The sequence below is a fragment of the Anabrus simplex genome, chromosome 4 (assembly GCF_040414725.1).
Source record: "Anabrus simplex isolate iqAnaSimp1 chromosome 4, ASM4041472v1, whole genome shotgun sequence".
NCBI lineage: Eukaryota > Metazoa > Arthropoda > Insecta > Orthoptera > Tettigoniidae > Anabrus > Anabrus simplex.
In genome coordinates, this window is record NC_090268.1 from 377,056,062 (window position 1) to 377,074,639 (window position 18,578).

At 40.3% G+C, this 18,578-nt stretch overlaps 1 protein-coding gene across 1 annotated transcript in view; it reads right to left on the reverse strand.

Moving 5' to 3' along the window:
• Arf6 (ADP-ribosylation factor 6) overlaps positions 1-18,578 on the reverse strand; it is a 367,638-nt gene that overhangs the window by 197,652 nt on the left and 151,408 nt on the right. The window contains exon 2 of the mRNA XM_067145838.2: positions 16,033-16,114. The gene's annotated coding sequence lies outside the window, so the exon portion shown is untranslated. The remainder of the gene's footprint in view (positions 1-16,032; positions 16,115-18,578) is intronic.

Sequence of the window (18,578 nt, forward strand, 5' to 3'; positions counted from 1 at the left end):
AGAAGTACGTACAGCTGAATGTGGCACGAATAGCGAAGCAGTCGAAGAGGTAAGGATTCTAAAGATTTTTCTACATAAGTACTGTTGAACTGATTAACCTTGCTTTAGAGTATTCATTTGTTAACTTTTATCTTCTCGAATGACTTTTTTTATTCATAGGTAGTTATGATTCCTCATTTATTAGAAATAAAACAGCCGACCTCGTTGGTGTAGTAATAGCAGCGTTATCGACTACTATCCCCGAGGTTTCGGGTTCGATCCCCGATTCCGCCAAGTAATTTAATCTAGCATGGGGGATTGGTACAGGGTCTCACTAGCCTCGCGAGGTCAGTCGGTGGATTAGGACACGTAGAACATCATCGGCGTTCAAGTATAAGACCCACGGGGTTACACGTGTTATGTTACTTAGAAATAGAACAGGAAACCTGGAACTGTGGCAATTATCTACCTTATTTCTTACAAGTTGCTCTTTTTTCGTTTTAGGCTGTATGTGATCGTGTTCAACGGCATCAAAGTAGAGAAGTGCGAAAGAGAGCAATTGCAACCTTGGAGTCTATATCCCCGAAGAAAAGGAAACTGGACCAAGTCACAAATACAGAGCCCATCTGTGAACTCTCTGATATGAAACTGAAAGACGAAGAAATTAAAAGACTGAAGACAGAAATAGAAGTCCTAAAGAAGAAAAATGCAGTTCAAGAAAATGCCTTAAAAAAGTGTGATGCAGCCCTTAAAAAGGCCAAAGCTGTAAGGTACATGTTGCCAAGCAAGAGGAAATTATCCAGAACTCTGAAAGAACGTGTCGTGAGGAAGAAAGTGGAAAGTGTTCTGTCTAAGTGTTTCACTCCCGGACAGATTCGCTGCTTGTTACGAGGCAACAAACGAGTAAGATGGAGTACCAACGCACTGACTTTAAAGGCCCTTTCTCGAAAGGCTTATACCTATTTAAGAAAGCACAACATTCCTTTGCCGTGTAGTGCTACGCTTCAGAATTGGACTAGGAATTTTAAGTGCAATCCGGGTGTTTCGGAAGAAGTTCTTTCAATTTTGAAAGTTAAGGCCCGTACATTTAGCAAGTTAGATAAAAAAAACTGTGTTGTGCTTTGACGAAATGAACATAGATGGCCGTATCTGTTATGATGCCTCGGAAGACAGAATTTTAGGACCTCACAGCAATGTTCAAGTTGTGATGATTCGCAGTTTGTGTAAATCTTGGAAGCAACCACTTTATTACGATTTTGATGTGACAATGAACAGCGAATTGCTCCAAGATATAATAATGAGAGTTGAAGATTTAGGGCTACATGTCGTGGCGGTAACGTGTGATATGGGGGGAAAAGAATTCAAAAGTGTGGAACGAACTCTGCGTCAACACATCAAAAACTTTTTTCATAAATCCAGCGGACAAGGAAAGAAAGATCTGTTTTTTTTATGACGTGCCTCACTTACTTAAGCTCCTTCGAAACCACTTTTTAGATGAGGGGGTAGTTTTGCCCGATGGAACTGAGATAACGTGGAAAATAATTGAGGACGTATTAGATAGCCAGAAAGGCGATTTATCTATTACGCATCACATATCAGAAGCTCACATCAGTGTCACAGGTCGAGCGCGACAGAATGTTAGAATGGCTGCGCGCTTGTTTTCACACCGTACAGCTAAAGCATTGAAGTATGTTCTAGGTAAGGAACGCGAGAGCATTTTCTTTGAATTAGTGAATGATGCTTTCGATGTTCTGAATTCTCGAGTTCCCTTTTTACCATGGTACACCTCTCCGTAGTGGATTCGGTCTCAATCTTGCGAGCCAGGAGAATACATTACGAAGGTTCATGGATGTTTGCCGTGGCATGCGCTTTGGAAGTAGAAAAGGTTTGTTGCCGTTTCAAAAGGGATTTCTCATCTCCATCACATCACTTCTGGGACTGTTTCAAGAAATCCGAGAAGAGAATGGAAGATACATCCTAACACCTCGACTAAATCAAGACTGTCTAGAAAATAATTTTTCGAGAATTCGAGGTCTTGGTGCCTTTTATAACAACCCTACAGCACTTGAGGTGAAACACACGATTCGGCTTCTTATCTTAACAGGAAACTCAAATGACATACCGTTATCAGGAAGTACATCCGTTGCTGAAGAAAGAAATAGTACTTCTATGGCAGACGTTGAAACACGGGACGAGGAAACAGATGAGGGATTTTTCAAATTCATAAGTAGTGAACTGTGCATTGAAGTAACAGAAGCACGCCCAGCGAATATTATACGTAGTTCTGACATTGAAGACATTAAAGAAGACGAAGAAGAGTTACTGAAGTCCACGAGTTAGGGCAAAACTGTTCTAATAATGAGGACGTTTCTCCCGATACTGTCCAGTAGTGTTGGCTACTGAATGTATGATTCGAAGCAGTGTATCGATTCATTCAAGTGTCCGAGTGAATCGATTCACAGGAACGGCGAGCTCACGGCACATGATTCAGCTTACTCCCAGCGGACAGTGCTGAGTGGCGCACTCACTGGACGTTGACGGGGAGCCGAGCTTCCGCTGCATTTAGACAGTGAATCATGGCACATCGAAAGAATCGTGAACGAGCGCGGCTCAGTGAGACACATGATACACACGGCTCCTTATCGGCTCACTGGACACGCGGAGAGCCGAGCTTCCGCTGCAGCGAGACGTACAGTGAGCCATGGCACATCGAAAGAATCGTGAACGAGCGCGGCTCAGTGAGACACAAGGTACATACGGCTCCTTATCGGCTCACTGCAGCGAGACATACAGAGAGCCGTGCTACACTGAAAGAATCGTATGCTATTATGGACTCTCGAGCTCAGCTCATTTGAAAATAATACCCATTTGCATTCACTGTCCTCTTCTTACAGGGAGGTTTAAATAATAGATGGATTTATTTGCAGTGTTAAAAAGGTAGTCACAACATAATTCTGAAGTAGCTAGTAAGTACGTAGGCTATTAGGTTATACTATTTATTAGTTTAATGAATCTTAGTATTATAACTTGGTTGACATTTGACAATTAAACTCGACTCTAGCCTGCCCTATGACTATGAGTCATGTTCATGACCACTCAAAAGTACCTGTTTTATATTGGGAAGAACGGCTCAGTATTCTCTCAGTTCATATGTCATATCGTTGCACAAGACTTCAATCATATGTGGACAGACGCAATAACAGTATGTTGAATCAGAAAACCAGCGGGCTACTGTACATCTCGGGTAGCCTATACAAAATATGACTATTAAAAAAAATCCTCAGCTGATAGAAAAATACTTTTTTTTAAGTGACTGAGCGAGTTGTCGTGCGGTTAATATCGCGTGGCTATGCGCTTGCATTCGGGGGATGGTGGGTTCGAATCCCACCGTCGGCAGCCGTTAAGATGTTTTTTCCGTAGTTTCCCCATTTTCACACCAGGAAATGCTGGGATTGTACCTTAATTCAGGTCATGGCGGCTACCTACCTAATCCTAACCTTTCCCACCCTGCGTCACCGGAAACCTTCGATGTATTAGAGTAACTAGCATTTTTTCTAAGAAAGGAGTTCACCGGGCTGAGTGGCTCAGACGGTTGAGGCGCTGGCCTTCTGACCCCAACTTGGCAGGTTCGATCCTGGCTCAGTCCGGTGGTATTTGAAGGTGCTCAAATACGTCAGCCTCGTGTCGGTAGATTTACTGGCACGTAAAAGAACTCCTGCGGGACAAAATTCCGGCATCTCGGCGTCTCCGGAAACCGTAAAAAGAGTAGTTAGTGGGACGTAAAACAAATAACATTATTATTATTATTATTATTATTAAGAAAGGAGTTCATAGTATGAAGACCAGATGACAGCTGCGAGCACTGAATGCTGTTGCTGCTGTCTTACCAGCACATACTACACAGATGCAGTAGGAGCGGTGACCAATGAGCCGTGAATCGGATCACTGTATCGATTCAGTAACGTGAACGAAATCAAATGAATCGATTCAGTAAAATGAATCGAATGTCCCATCACTACTGTCCAGTACATGGCGGGCTACCTCGCATTTAAATGCCGAGCGATTGATAAATCCTTGGGATCACGAACTGAAATGTGCCCGATTCCTGGGGCAAGTTCTAATTCCTGGATATCTACTGTTTCCCGAGGGGGCCTTTTCACTCCGACAAAGGATTGGGTGAACACAGTCAAACAATTCGAAATTATATTTGCTGGTTTTCATGGACATGACAGTTCGAAGTGTGACAAAGTGATTAAAACTTTGTCTTCAGTTATTAAATCGAAGTTTCCTCAGGTGCATGAAAACATAATTCATTTATATACAAGGACGAGGACATTTATTCGTATCAGGCACTTGAATAAGGAAAGGCAGTTGCAAGCAGCAAAGAAATATGCCGCAAAGAAGAATCTGATGTGGACTGCATCTCAGCCAGTAAAATAATGAGGATACCCTTCACTCTCCTGCATACAGGTATGTTCGGTTTACTACAAATTAAATTAAATTAATGCATCGTGGCCGTGGAACTTGTTCAATTGTATATAGTACCGTATTACCGTATTAATTTTGTATGCTATGTATTTGTGTTTATTTTACACATTTTTAAAACTTGTAAATTACGAAAGTAGTACGTTCTCGCAACCTACACAACATGCGCTGTCTCAAGGCTATCCGCCAGTTGTCACGTGCGAGCGACCAATGGCAGCTTCCATTGCCGGAATGGCCCCGTGACGGGAAATAAACACGACAGTGATCGGGTGTGCGTCTGTAGGATTTATTAAGTGTTCAAAATGTCTTTGGTGTCGTATGCGCAACTGTATAGAGTTGTCGGAGATTTCACGCGTTCATTAGTGGAAGGGGAGAAATATTCAAGCGTAATTACTTGATATGTGTAGGTAAAAAGTTTGAAACAGAAGGTGAAACTGGTGTTTTAGCGTTGTGTTTACAATCATCCCACATCGATTCAAAACCACACAAAGTTAATGTTGTCTTGAACAATGGGGGTGAAAATGTGAAGTGCAACTGTACATGTAAAGCGGGTTTGTCAGAGAAATGTCACCGTTGACACGCTAATTCACCTTAACAGTTAAGTTACTGTAATGTTACACTATTAGAGGTTATGAAGTAATTTCTTGTTGATTTGGTCCATACCAAAGCCTTAGCCAGGTAACGGGGGAGTTACCTGTTTTGTAAACTGTGATCTTGGGGAAGAAATAAAATAATAATTCTACTAAGTAAATGTTGTAAAGCAAATAAATCCTAGGCTTTATACAGGCTTGTGTTGGAACAGCCCACATAATCTTAATGTTCTTACATTTTTACAATCAGCATAAAAGTTAGAACCGACAATAATAAGTATACAAATTCTATTTACCTACAGAATATGCAGAGCAAAGTTTGAAAATTATAATTTAAGAGTACTATAACCTCTACAGTCACATCCCCCTGTGGGTGGGGGTGGTAGAATAACACCCACGGTATCTCCTGCCTGTCGTAAGAGGCGACTAAAAGGGGCCCCAGGGGCTCTGAACTTTGGAGCGTGGGTTGACGACCATGAGGCCCTCGGTTGAGTCCTGGCATTGCTTCCACTTACTTGTGTCAGGCTCCTCACTTTCATCTATCCTATCCGACATCTCTTGGTCAACCCTTGTTCTTTTCCGACCCCGACGCTATTAGGTTTGCGAGGGCTAGGGAGTCTTTCATTTTCACGCCCTTCGTGGCCCTTATCTTCCTTTGGCCGATATCTTCATTTTTCGAAGTGTTGGGCCCCTTCCATTTCTTCGTCTGATTAGTGTTATATAGAGGATGGTTACCTAGTTGTACTTCCTCTTAAAATAATAATCACCACCACCTCTACAGTCACAGCTGTTTGGGGTTGAAGAATACTTGGTTTGTCCAATTCTACCAACTAATTAGGTTATGGCTTCTAATTTATGATGACCGGACGAGTTGGCCGTGCGGTTAGGAGCGTGCAGCTGTGAACTCGTATCCGGGAGATGGTGGGTACGAACCCAACCGTAGGCAGTCCTGAAGATGGTTTTCCGTGGTTTCCTATTTTCACACCAGGCAAATGCTGGGGCTATACCTTAATTAAGGCCACGGCCGCTTCCTTCCCATTCGTAGACATATCTGTGTCAGTGCGACGTAAAACAAATAGCAAAAAAAAGCTAATTTATGATGGCAAAATACTACATATTTTCTTTCATTGATAGTATTTTATAAGCAATTTAAATGTAGTGCTTAATTACTACCAGCTGTTACATATATGAAGAAGTTTACAAAGAGCGGATTACATTCTATGTGCGGCACAGAAATATTAGGCTACAAGTTTATCAGTAATTTTGATGTAGCCAAATCTTTGTGAATACAAATTAGAGACAATAACTATCAATGAGTACAATAAACAGTACCAGTACCTACGCTGTGGAAAGAAGTCGTCTTCACGAGAATGCAGACTGCACACTGTCATGTATCGCGTAACATGTTTTCCAATTGACAGCGCGAAAGCCCATCTTTCTCTCTGAACTTTTTGTACAGGGAAGTAGTGAAGAGATTTCGCACCCGTTTTATACTAATTGCAACCGTATACAGAGCAGTACCTCCTCAAATTTGACAATTTTCTTTCTGTTTCCATCACGACGTCAATGCTTCGCCATGTAAATAAACCTCACCAGTCACTATGTTGCAGCTTCAACATTCTACCGCGTGGCTGCGCCATCCAACTTTTCTGACGTCAATACAGAGACGCTATTTCCAACCTGCAATTACAGGATTTGCACCCACTGTTGGCGAGGACACTATACTAGTGGATGATAATGCTCACGCCAATTGAGCCAGCGTGTAAACAGGTTCTTGAGATGCATAGCATCCTGTGAACGGAGTGACCAACATATTATGCGGACATAAACTGCGCCTGATTATAGCCGCTCTCTTACGTCCAATGTAACAGAACGATCTCTCAGTTTATCGATGGCTAGAATATCGACTCTCGTGCTAAATACCATTTTCAGTTAAGCAGCTCACTTCTTCATATACTTCCCAACCGTTATCGCGAAAGGTTTTTGCGATAAGGCTCGAATTGAATAACGACTAGTATTCCTAAGTAATGAGCCGACTGGACAGTGTCGAGAATATGTTCCAAAGTTTCAAACTCACCGCAATCACGCCTGCAGTGGGTTATTCTCCCGGCTTCTACCATACAAGCTTCTTACTGGAGCCACGTTTGTCATCATCTTGATGCTTTCAGTCCACTCTGATACTGAACGGACTATCTTTTCTGCGAACCATTCATTTCCCCCCACAGAGTGCATATACATTACTAGAATTTTTCAGAATGTTTACCACGTTAGGACGTTGAATAAATGCTTTCCATTGGGCCTCAACTAACGTTAAACCGTTGTAATTGTTTTACGTGAATAAATCACGGCATCCGGAACATCAACAGGAAATGAAAGAACCTGTATGAGCTCGTTCTTTAACAGCTGGTCCATGTCCTTATAGAATCATTTTGGCAGCTGATCGTGCGGGGCATTTTGTAATGGATACACAAGCGTTGGCCATACGTGGTTATTTGGTATCTTTAATTTTTTTTTATCAGCTTTCAGAAGTGGAGGGGCACTTAATTTATCCAGTTTATCTTTTAGGTGATTAATAACTTTATTACGATTTAAGAGAAAAATATTCACCCAAATATGTAACTGTTCCGCCATTGCCAATGCTTTTGATACTTATTTTCTCTGGTATACGAAGATTTTTAAAAATATTATCCGTGATGTGACAAACTTTCAGGGATGATGGAGGACGGAATATGGCTCAATTTGAGATAAGGAACCGCACTCCGGAAACGATCGAGTCAAACGTCATTAATAAGTTAAGTTGCTTAACGTCCGTCCGTTATTAACAGACGCCGGAGTGTCGGAATTTCGTCTCGCAGTAATTCTTTAACGTGCCCGAAGCCAACAACACGGAGTTGTCAGCTTTAAAGACTCTTAAACGCCACCGGCCTCAGACAGGTTTGAACCCGTTAACTTGGGATTAGTTGTAACTTTTTTTGATGAATACTGATAAATAAAATCATGAATAAAAATATATAAATAAAATTACTCAAAAACTTATTAAAATTAATAAGCATAATTAACCGAAATGTCCGTAGTATGGGCGCCAGAGTTCACCAGAATGGATCCCTCGAATTTAGATAAGAGCATGATAGACTTTATATCCCAGGGCGTGTACATAATGCTGCGTACTGGTACATCTGCTGCAGGCCTTACCTAACCTCCTGAAAACGACTAATTAGGTAGGAACTGCACCTAGGTTCATCAATAACACTGATTCTAAAATAGCTAACTATATTCTTAACACATTTCGTGCATGAGCACCTCATCAACATACAGCATTATAATATAATACACACATAAAATATTGCTGGAAGACTCCATATTTACAACAACAACAACAACAATGAAAATCGTGGGAAAACGAAAGCGAGAACTAAGCTACCATTTGTAGATAGTCCGATGAACAATGTACATGTATGAAGATAAATACCCTTTACTGTCTCTATATCAATTCGACTTACCGATTCTCATAATCGGCAGTTATCACATCACACAGATACTGTACCTTGTACTACTGTGTTCACATATTTTAACACTTGTAAAGATATATACACACGTCTGTCGATCCTCAACATAAATTATGGAAAGTCTGAGATAGCTTTCACCAACATATAATGCTAGGCCACCACAAGTGCTACAATACTTAATGCGCAAGCACTCTCCACAATCAGTCACTTTCTACGAACATAACAAGACTACGCTCCACAAACGTTTGAAGTCCAGTCCATTGCAGCCGTGTCACTCCAGTACCGTGTATCAGCACTACTTCCTTCCCGTACAGTCCGTCAGTTGTAGTTGTAGTTATCTTCCTTCTCGTTCCTTTACTATCACCTCTACAATCACCCTTACAATGTTCCTTACAATGTCTCCGGTTGCCGCCGTATGATCAACCTTTATAGACATAAACATCCCCCTCCTCTCAGATGATACGTCTGGATTGGTGCTTGCCAGCCAATCATGAGTTTCTTTCTCCCAAGTTATAAACAAACACTCGGGAGTTTTACATGAATCATCGAATTTCCCTGGTACAACAACAAGCTCATCTCATCAGGCTGGGATATATATATATATATATATATATATATATATATATATCTAATGGAATTTCCTGACACAAGTACATCACAAACACTGGGGTAGCCAGATGACTCATTCAAATTACCAGAGTTATTAAAGCAATGTTTTCCCACTCGTGCAAAACAAATTACTCATACCTAGATATGTGGATATATTCCAGCTTACCAATATAAATGGCAAAATATATAAATGAAATAATAATAATAATAATAATAATAATAATAATAATAATAATAATAATAAATCGAATACTGACAATAATATCTCTAACTTCTACATATAATTCGGGGGTGTGATATATGTACTATCATATAGTAGACCAACGCCGTATACACTACACCACTGCGGCCGGCAATCAAAAGTTAAAGCAAAAATCGGTCTGATACCTCCGACTACACCTGTGCAAAGTGTATAATAGGGGAGACAATCACGACGAGCTGAAGATGCTAGGATAACAACTCGACGACTCCAATGCAGATGGCGTACTGTGTACGGCCGTGATCGGTGTGCGATGTCTGTACTGTAGGCTTCAGTCTGTGTTTATGGGTTGAAGTGGTAAGTTGATCAGCCCTATCCAAATGGAGTTGTGCCCGGTTACAGAACTTGCAGGTATGGTGTTCGTGTATCGGCAAGCAAATGGAAGCAACAGAGAAGCCGAACGATTGTACACGACCAAATATCCACGCAGTAGAAGACATCCGGCTCACACCATGTTTCCACGACTGTTCCAACGATTAAGTGAAACAAGGCAACTGGCAACACAGTACAAAGACCGACAACGACGACGGATTACACGGACTCCCGTCTTACAAGATGTAGTGCTTGCTCGCGTGGATGAGGCGCCTGCAATCAGCATTCGAGCAGTTGCATGTGACATGGATGTTTCGCATAATTGTGTGGCGAGTATTACGTGAAATGCAGCTACATCCGTACTATCCACGGAAAGTGCAGGCTCTGAGTCCTGCTGACTTCGCACCTCCAGTCGTGTTTAGCCAATGGGTCTTGCAGCGCCTTGCAGTCGATCTTCACTTTCCTGTGTGTGTGCTTTTCACAGATGAAGCCTATTTCTCTAGAACCTAATGTAATAATTTCTATGTACAAGTAGAAAATCATAGAGAGAAGGGGATATCATAACAAGAATAGCCTATTCACAATAATTTCAGATTTCTTCCATTCGGAATATCAGTATGGTAACTAACGGTGCAAATGTTGTCAGCTGATCATCATTTCTAGTACCTGTAACATCGATGTCATTGCCATGCCATTTAGGAGTATTTTGAGAGGGCACAGCATCTGCCTTCAATTTCCTTTTCTTTTAATGGCGAGCCCAGCAGCTCGTTTTTAAGTCCCGTCCATAATTACGAGGGAGAAAATGTGCGGAACAAATTCTAGAAGCGTTATGGTTCCTTTTATTAGCTCTCTGACACCATAACATCCGTTTAGCTCATAAATAATTTTTTTGGAAAGCCACGGTAAATTCTATTTTCAGTTTTACAGGCCATATTTTTACACTCTGCAACAGCGCCGTTGTTCTTTCTTTTACTAATTTTACTACCTCCTTGCACTAAATAACAGCACTTCACTCACACATTTTACTAAATCACGTAATAAACACGCAATAAACAATTAAACAGCTGACCGGAGACCGCTTACTAATGTTACCGTTTGGAACACGCTGTAGAAGTGTCCTCACAAAGACGACACAACTTACGAGAGCAGTTCGCGCGGGAAAGCTATTCTGGCACCCCTTGGGTTTACAGTACCGTTCAGTTTGAATTGTGCCTCGTCGACCAGATAACCTTCCCTGCAAACAATTCATCCTCGCGAAGCATGCCTTCAAACCACTCGCAGTATTCCATCCTTCGATCCGGGCCGTCCTCGTTCATGGCGTGTAGCGATCTTGGAATGTACACTTTCCACTTTGCAGCCTTTAGAATTCGTCGTACGATTGATCAGCTTACCTCGCTTTCATGTGCATCCTGATTCACAGATTTTTTGAGGTGACCTAGTAAAATATTGCAACACAGCAGCGCTGGAAGTTTGACTTTATGTTTTTGGTCGGTCATACGTTTTCTTATACACATCCTGAACAGTACCGTCGGCTTTAAATCTATCCCGAATACAATAAATTAGTGTACATGTTGGAGGCTGAATTCCATACACATTACGCCATTGCCGTTGAACCTCCATGTATTCGTACTTCCAGTACCACTTCAATACGGCCTTGAATTGCTCAAACGACAATCTTATTTCATTCATTGCTGCAATGTCTCTGCTGGAAAACGCGCACCAAGATGGCCGCTCCATTCGCGTGACCATCATCTGCTGAGAAAGCAATGGATTACGCTACCGTGCAAGAATTGCAACGATGTCATTTTGTTCCAAAGATATTAGCTAATCAAAAGTGTCTACATATTTCTGGACCCTCTGTACATTTTATGGAACTTCGGATTCTCCTACGTATTAATAACGGTACGTTGTTTCCAAGAAACCTGAAGACTGAAAATGAAAGAGAATGAAGACTGGACTTAATCCAGTCAAAACCAATAAATATCCTTCTTCTGAAGTATAAATGCAAAATAAGATATGGCTCTGGTAGCGAAAAGCAAGATGGAAGTGCTATATCATCTGCATGTACTGTATGGAGATTCTTGAGAAAACATTGTTGAAATTTCGAGTTACTTCGAGGAAAAGGAAGAAGGTCAACAGTTATAACATCACCAAAATGCTGATACACGGAGATATGGAAGGTAATTCTAAAGAAAAGAATACTGGAGAATGACGACTGCATTCAACCGAGCACTACAGAGTTTAGACGTCGAGAAACCTGGTCCATTCAGAACATCGAAACGAAGGACGGGCAAAAAATCAATGAAACATTATTTATATGAATCGATCTACTAAGAAAATTACACCATGAAACGTGTCGTTTGCTCTACCTCAAGTGGTAAGTAAATGAGTACGACCGTAAAGAAAATGTGGACGTACCGAAGGATGCTGAAGTTACCTTGGACAGCTAAAATGACCAATATAGACGTTTTGCACCGTATGAACGAAGAACCAGAAATTCTCACTACCATCAAGAGAAGGAAGCTCAAATACTTTGGTCATATGATGCGGAACTGTAAATACCACCTTCTGCAAGTAATACTCCAAGGGAAAATTAATGGAAAACGTGGTCCGGGGAGAAGTAGGACATCATGGCTCGATAACTTGAGCCAGTGGTTTGGGGTGACAAGGCTTACTCTGTTCAGAACAGACAACAGATCATGCTACTGATCGCCAACGTTCTGCGAGGACATGGCACATGAAGAAGTAAAGAAAATAATCGGCAAGGAGTTCAACTTAGGATAGAGTAAACTCGTGTCCCCGTCCCGAGGTGGTGCAGTTCGTTTCAGGCACATCTCTATTGAAGGTAAGCTGCATGTACCAGTTTAACCACATACCAGCCATCCTGCCAGTCTCAAATTTCTGGCAGTACCCGGAATCGAACGAGGGCCACCGAGGACGGTATACTGCTAACCGTTACGATGCGGAGGCGGACTATTTAGAGTAACAAGGTAGCATTCATGCAATTTTAAGACAATCTACAATCCGAGACTATCCTAGTGTCGAAGGAAGAAAATAAGTATCATGACATTACAACATCACTGCTGTAGCACGAGAGCAATGTTCTTCGTTATACTTTACATGTTACATTGTCTCCTCCGAGGTTTCTAAAGTTAACTATATTCATATATCTAGTCCGAGAACATATTTTCTCAACTCTACACCCTAGTACTTACAGGAACACGCAACTATACGCTTATCAGACAAGTTTCACTAACTCAAAAATCATAACGCTGGTTACTAGAACACCCCAATTGTATATTGCAACTAGCTAATGTCCCCGTTCTTCGCTACGGAATTCTACATTGTATACAGAATGCTAGGTTAGGTAGTGTACACGATGTGAGCAAGATTGCCAGAAACGCGACGGTGAAGTCACCAAACGTCTTTTCTCATATGAAGACCGGGTTAGGGTATTTTCATTGTAAAGGTAGGCCCGCTTGCCTACCATCAGTCACAATCAGGTTGGGGAGTTTTCATTATAATGTCATACACTCACTCTCCACCTGCCTTTTTTATATCCTCAGAAAGACTACCTTAGTGGTTTGCCTAACTGAAATGAACATAGGTCATTCCAATGACATCAGTAGGAATGGCGCGATTAAAAGCAATGCTTTCATACGAAATATTAATCAAATGAAAAACCACACATTTTCTCACTTTTAACGAACAGTACTACGCTGCCGATCTAACAGTCCAAAGTTCCAGAGCTGGAATGACCAAGCCGCAGACAGCCGTGATCCGTGAACAGAATTCGTAATTTTTCGGCGGGGGGAGTCGAATAGTGCAGAGTTCTAGGGCAAAAACTATGCCTTTTTATTAAGCTGTTTCCTTGGAGTACCCGATGAGTCGGAAAATCTCAATTTATTACAATGGCGACGGAAAAATCTATATGACTTGGAGACAAATTTTTCCTTCAAGCCAGAGCAGAAACCCTCTTTACAGCTAATTTCGAATAAAATGAATGTAGAATTTAATAAAAGTGAAGAGGAAGAAGCTTTTCTTAAGAAACTGCTGTTTTCAAGGTTGAATTTTAAGTGAATTGTGGTACTGTAATTTGGAATAGGCCTAAATTGTATTTCTAGACCAGGTCATATACTACTACTACTACTACTACTAAGTGAGCCTCTGCCTTAAACGTGTGCACTGTTCATTCAAAATAGCACGTCAGATTAGGAACAGAATAGCTGGAATACTATGATGAACCAGTATGTTATGTATCAGCAGTATCAGAAAATACATCAATCAAAGGAATGGCATGCTAAAGAAGAAAGTTTTCTAACTCCCCATATATTTCCCACCAGTATTCACTCAGGCTGTTATACTCGGTACGCAGCAGTAATCCCATCTATCGGAGTTGAGTGGCAGCACAAGAGACAAATAACAGCACAACAAACAATGGTCATTGTAATATTGTTGCTCAATGTCCTGCGTTTTCGATTCTATAGGCTTTAACATTTAGTTTTCTTCCGACTCTGAAATACTATTATCATAGTCGGTACGGTAAAACTGAATAAAAGATAAATGATCAGAAATTGTATTCTCTATAACTTCAGTTTTGTAGTACTTTTCGACAGGATCAAAAACATAAGGTATTTAAAAAATACATTTTAGGCGCCTTCCCCTAAACTACAATTTTATCCAGGGTGAATAAAACTGTTTATAGCTTAGACTGTAGTGTCTTATTCCCCGACTCTATAGGCTTATACCGATTTTTATTAAATTCTGTTTAACATATTTTCTCGTGGCTCGGCGTTATATGGACTTTGCAAAAAAAAAAAAAAAAAAAAAAAAACATGAATATCTGTGTTGTTATTGCCGATACGGTAAAAGTGTATGACATAAATGATGGGAAATGTAATTCTATATAATAGTTACGTAGTATTTATCGATAGGACCACTAATAATATAAATATTTGTGAATTAAATTTTAGGCCTTCCTCTAAACTACCATAGCCTAGATTGTAGTGGGTCATACCCCGACTTTACACACCGATTTTCATTAAATTCTCTTCAGCCGTTTTCTTGTGATGCATGTAATTACATTTACATACATACATACATACATACAGACAGAAATTACGGAAAAATAAAAAGTGCACATCTTTGACAGTGGACATGACCGATAAAAAAATACCTTTTTCAAATTCCGAGCAATGTACAGACATAACTTTTACTTTTTATATATGGATAACGACACGCTAGTATTAAAAAATGGACGAGTAAAAAATCACAACGTATTATAATTCTATCGAGCACTTGACTCCCCTAACAGCATTTTTATCCTTGAACTCTCTCACTTATTCCGTAGATAACAGCATACCTCGTCACTTTATGATGGCAATTAATCTGAAGTTTCACAGAAACTTTCTTACCCCTAGTACATTACTTTTCCGTTACGACTAGCAAATCGACTTTAACGAGAAGAGTTAATCAAGTAGTCAAAGAAATGACTCCATTCTTCATTTCTTATGTAGTGTGTGCAGAGTCTAGTTCTGGTCCACAACTTTATTTTCTACATCGGTGTTCCCACCGCGAGCAGAATATATAAAAAGTCAGATCAGTTTGAAAAAAGGCACTATGCTATCAATCTCACCGCAACAGACATTTCTATGTAGTGTAATTGAAGGACAAGTAAGAAGTATTTTACGAAATTTGTAGCGTTTCAAATGGAGGTACCACTTTAAGTCTACATTCGCACTTATATTAAATCCAATTCCTTCATTGAGGCTGATACGGAGTAAGATAAGAGCCAAAGTAGGATTTGGTCCCCGGTGATGGCAAGACCTCCATCCTCTCTAATTCCCTTGTCTTTCTAAACCAAGTTGCTGAGGAATTTTTCAGGGAGATGAACGAACATTCACAAATTCGTAGGAAATATTGTCCGACGACTCCCTCGCCGATAATACTCAGCCATGCTACATTACAAATTAAATTCCACAATAATAGATAGGCTACAGAGAAAAAAATCAAGTAACCAAATATGCAACACTAATATCAAGAATTATATTTGTGGGCATAAATGATTACTGATTAGGCATCTGTATACTCTCTAGGAAAGTATGAAAGTGCATATTTAGGCATTTTGAGGGAGTGAATATGTGGTTATTTTACACCAACTGCGAAATCACAGAAAGAATTAGTAAAACTATATAAAGTTTTTAACGAAAAACAAGGTACATTCAATTAAAATCACCTTTATATCGAAGATATACAATTATACTGAACTTTTCAATATAAAGGTTGTACTTACCACTAATGCTGACATAGAAGACCAAAACGTATATCACAAATTACAGTCGCACATAGCTTCCAGCTGCACCGTGCTGCAAGTTCTGCAGAAAAGAAATCACAATTACGGACGTTTATAACCAGACATAAAGATAATGTACTGTATATCCGATTAAACATGACATATTTCATCAGTCAGAATGATTAATTGTATAATACAAATTTTGACAAGTCAACACATTTTATTTTCATAAACATACTTTTAAAACAAAATTAAAGGAGAGTTTATTTTTAAGAATCATGGTTCTTTCAAATTTTGTTTGAAAGAAGAACTATCAAGAAAATCTTCGGAGTACGTTGCAATCCTAAACTTTCATCTAACACTGAGTGAGTTATGGCATAGTCCATATTTACGTTTCTTTCCGTGCACAAAATGAAAGAGAGGATTTATCTGTAAAATGTTTTGGCGACCGCTAATGCAAATAAGATATAATCATGTGATAGGCCATCTGATGATTGGTAAAGTAAAATCGTGTAAAAGACATGGGGGACCTGGAATTTTAAGCAGAGATTCCCATGTTGTAATGGATGCTAAATATACTAGTATCCACAATTAAACGTGTGGGCATTAAAGGCTACTGGTTAGGCATTTATGTACCCGAAGAAACTATAAAAATGCATATTAAGTCATCTAGAAGAGAATGAGTGTGGGGTTCTTTTTTACCCCAAGAGTAAAATCGCCCAAATAATGAGTATTTTTAACGAAAAACATAAATACACTACACAGATCTCTCGCATTACAACAAATTAAAATGTCAAGACTGTGCTGGGTTTCGATACGAACACTGAATATAGGAGAAGGTCCCTTAAAATGCAGTAATCTTTTAAGAGACGCTTTGGGGCCAAAATTTGTACGAAAAGAAATGCTCTAATAATGCCATTTAATACACTACACATATCTCTTGCATTAAAGCACTTTCAAATGTCACGGGTGTGCTGGGATTCGATGCGTAGGCCTAAACATTGAGAATCCTTTATAAGTGAATCATAGAAATCAAAAACCACCTCATTTCAGGCACATATAATATTTTTAAAAATAAAAACCCATTCAACAATAGTTATTTAGATATCCATAGTTTGCTTATAGTAAGGTATTTCTGCAACTTACCATGAAATAGTTGTTTGTCCCTCCTGTAAAATTTAGTTTATTGGAGTTTTTTTTTTCTTCTTTCATAATTCACAATGTGGGGACAACGCTCACGAGATCTCTATGGGAGTAAAAGGTGCTTGCGCTAGTCTCGAGTAATCTCGAGACCCCGTCTACGACTGCCCATCACTACTGATACCTACTGATAAGTGACACACTGGTTCATCACAGTATTCCAGCTATTCGATTCCTGCCATGAGGCGCAGATAGGAATGGGCAGGGTGCTCACTTACCGCAAAATATCAGAGCAGTGTTCAACGCTGTTTGCGGCGGAGTCATTCCAGCTCTAGAACTTATCACCATTAGAACGCCAGTGTAACTGTTCCTAAAGCGGGATAAACAGTGCCGCATTTCATATAACATTGCTTTTAAACGCAATGTTCCGGTCGGTTAATAATGTACTATGACGAGAATACTGCCGTAATTGTAATGACTAGGGCCCGGATTCTTATGTAATTCCGTTCCTTTACTTGTAGACAACTGAAAATGAAAATCGTTGGCGAATTGTGGTTCTGATATGGTTATACCTGTGTTTCATTTTACGTATTTGTACATATCTAGGTAGCTTTTTAAGTTGTGTCAACTGGTTGGCGAACTAGCATATATTTCAATTGCTAAAGTTGGCTTTAAAATTCCTTAAAAACTTTGATTTCTAACACTTTGTGAAATATTGCAGCGCTAATCCTTCCCCAGAATCTGGGATGGCTACGTGCCTTTCATTTGTCAGAGTTTCTAACGAACTCCATGCAGTCTTGAAATACAATCTAGGTTTTTCAAGCTCTCTGTATGTTTGCAAGGGTGGCGTGCCAGATGCGACCGTGCCGCATGCGACCCGTGCCACTAGCGACCGCATAATCTGTGACTGTGTCGGATGAGACCGGCGTTGACAAGCAAATTGTCATTTAATAAGTTGTGTCATCACCCAAGATAAGGTAAGCTAAACGAAGTGCAGTGCCATTTCAGTAAGTCCAGCAGCTACTGCCCTTACTTTACATAACACTTCTGGGGGAAACTCGTTTTACAACATGAAACATGGTGATGCGTTTGCGTCTTTTCCCACCGGGAGAGTTGGCCATGCGGTTAGAGGCGCGCGGCGCTGAGCTTGCACCCGGGAGATAGTGGGTTCGAATCCCACTGTCGGCAGCCCTGAAGATGGCTTTTTGTGGTTTCCCATTTTCACACCAGGCAAATGCTGGGGCTGTACTTTAATTAAGACCAGGGCCGCTTCCCTCCCATTCCTAGCCCTTTCCTATCCCATCGTCGCCTTAAGACCTGTCTCTGTGCGACGTAATGGCACTAGCAAAAACAAAAAAAATCCCAATTCTCTGAAATTATTCACGACGTAGGCCTACTTACTTATC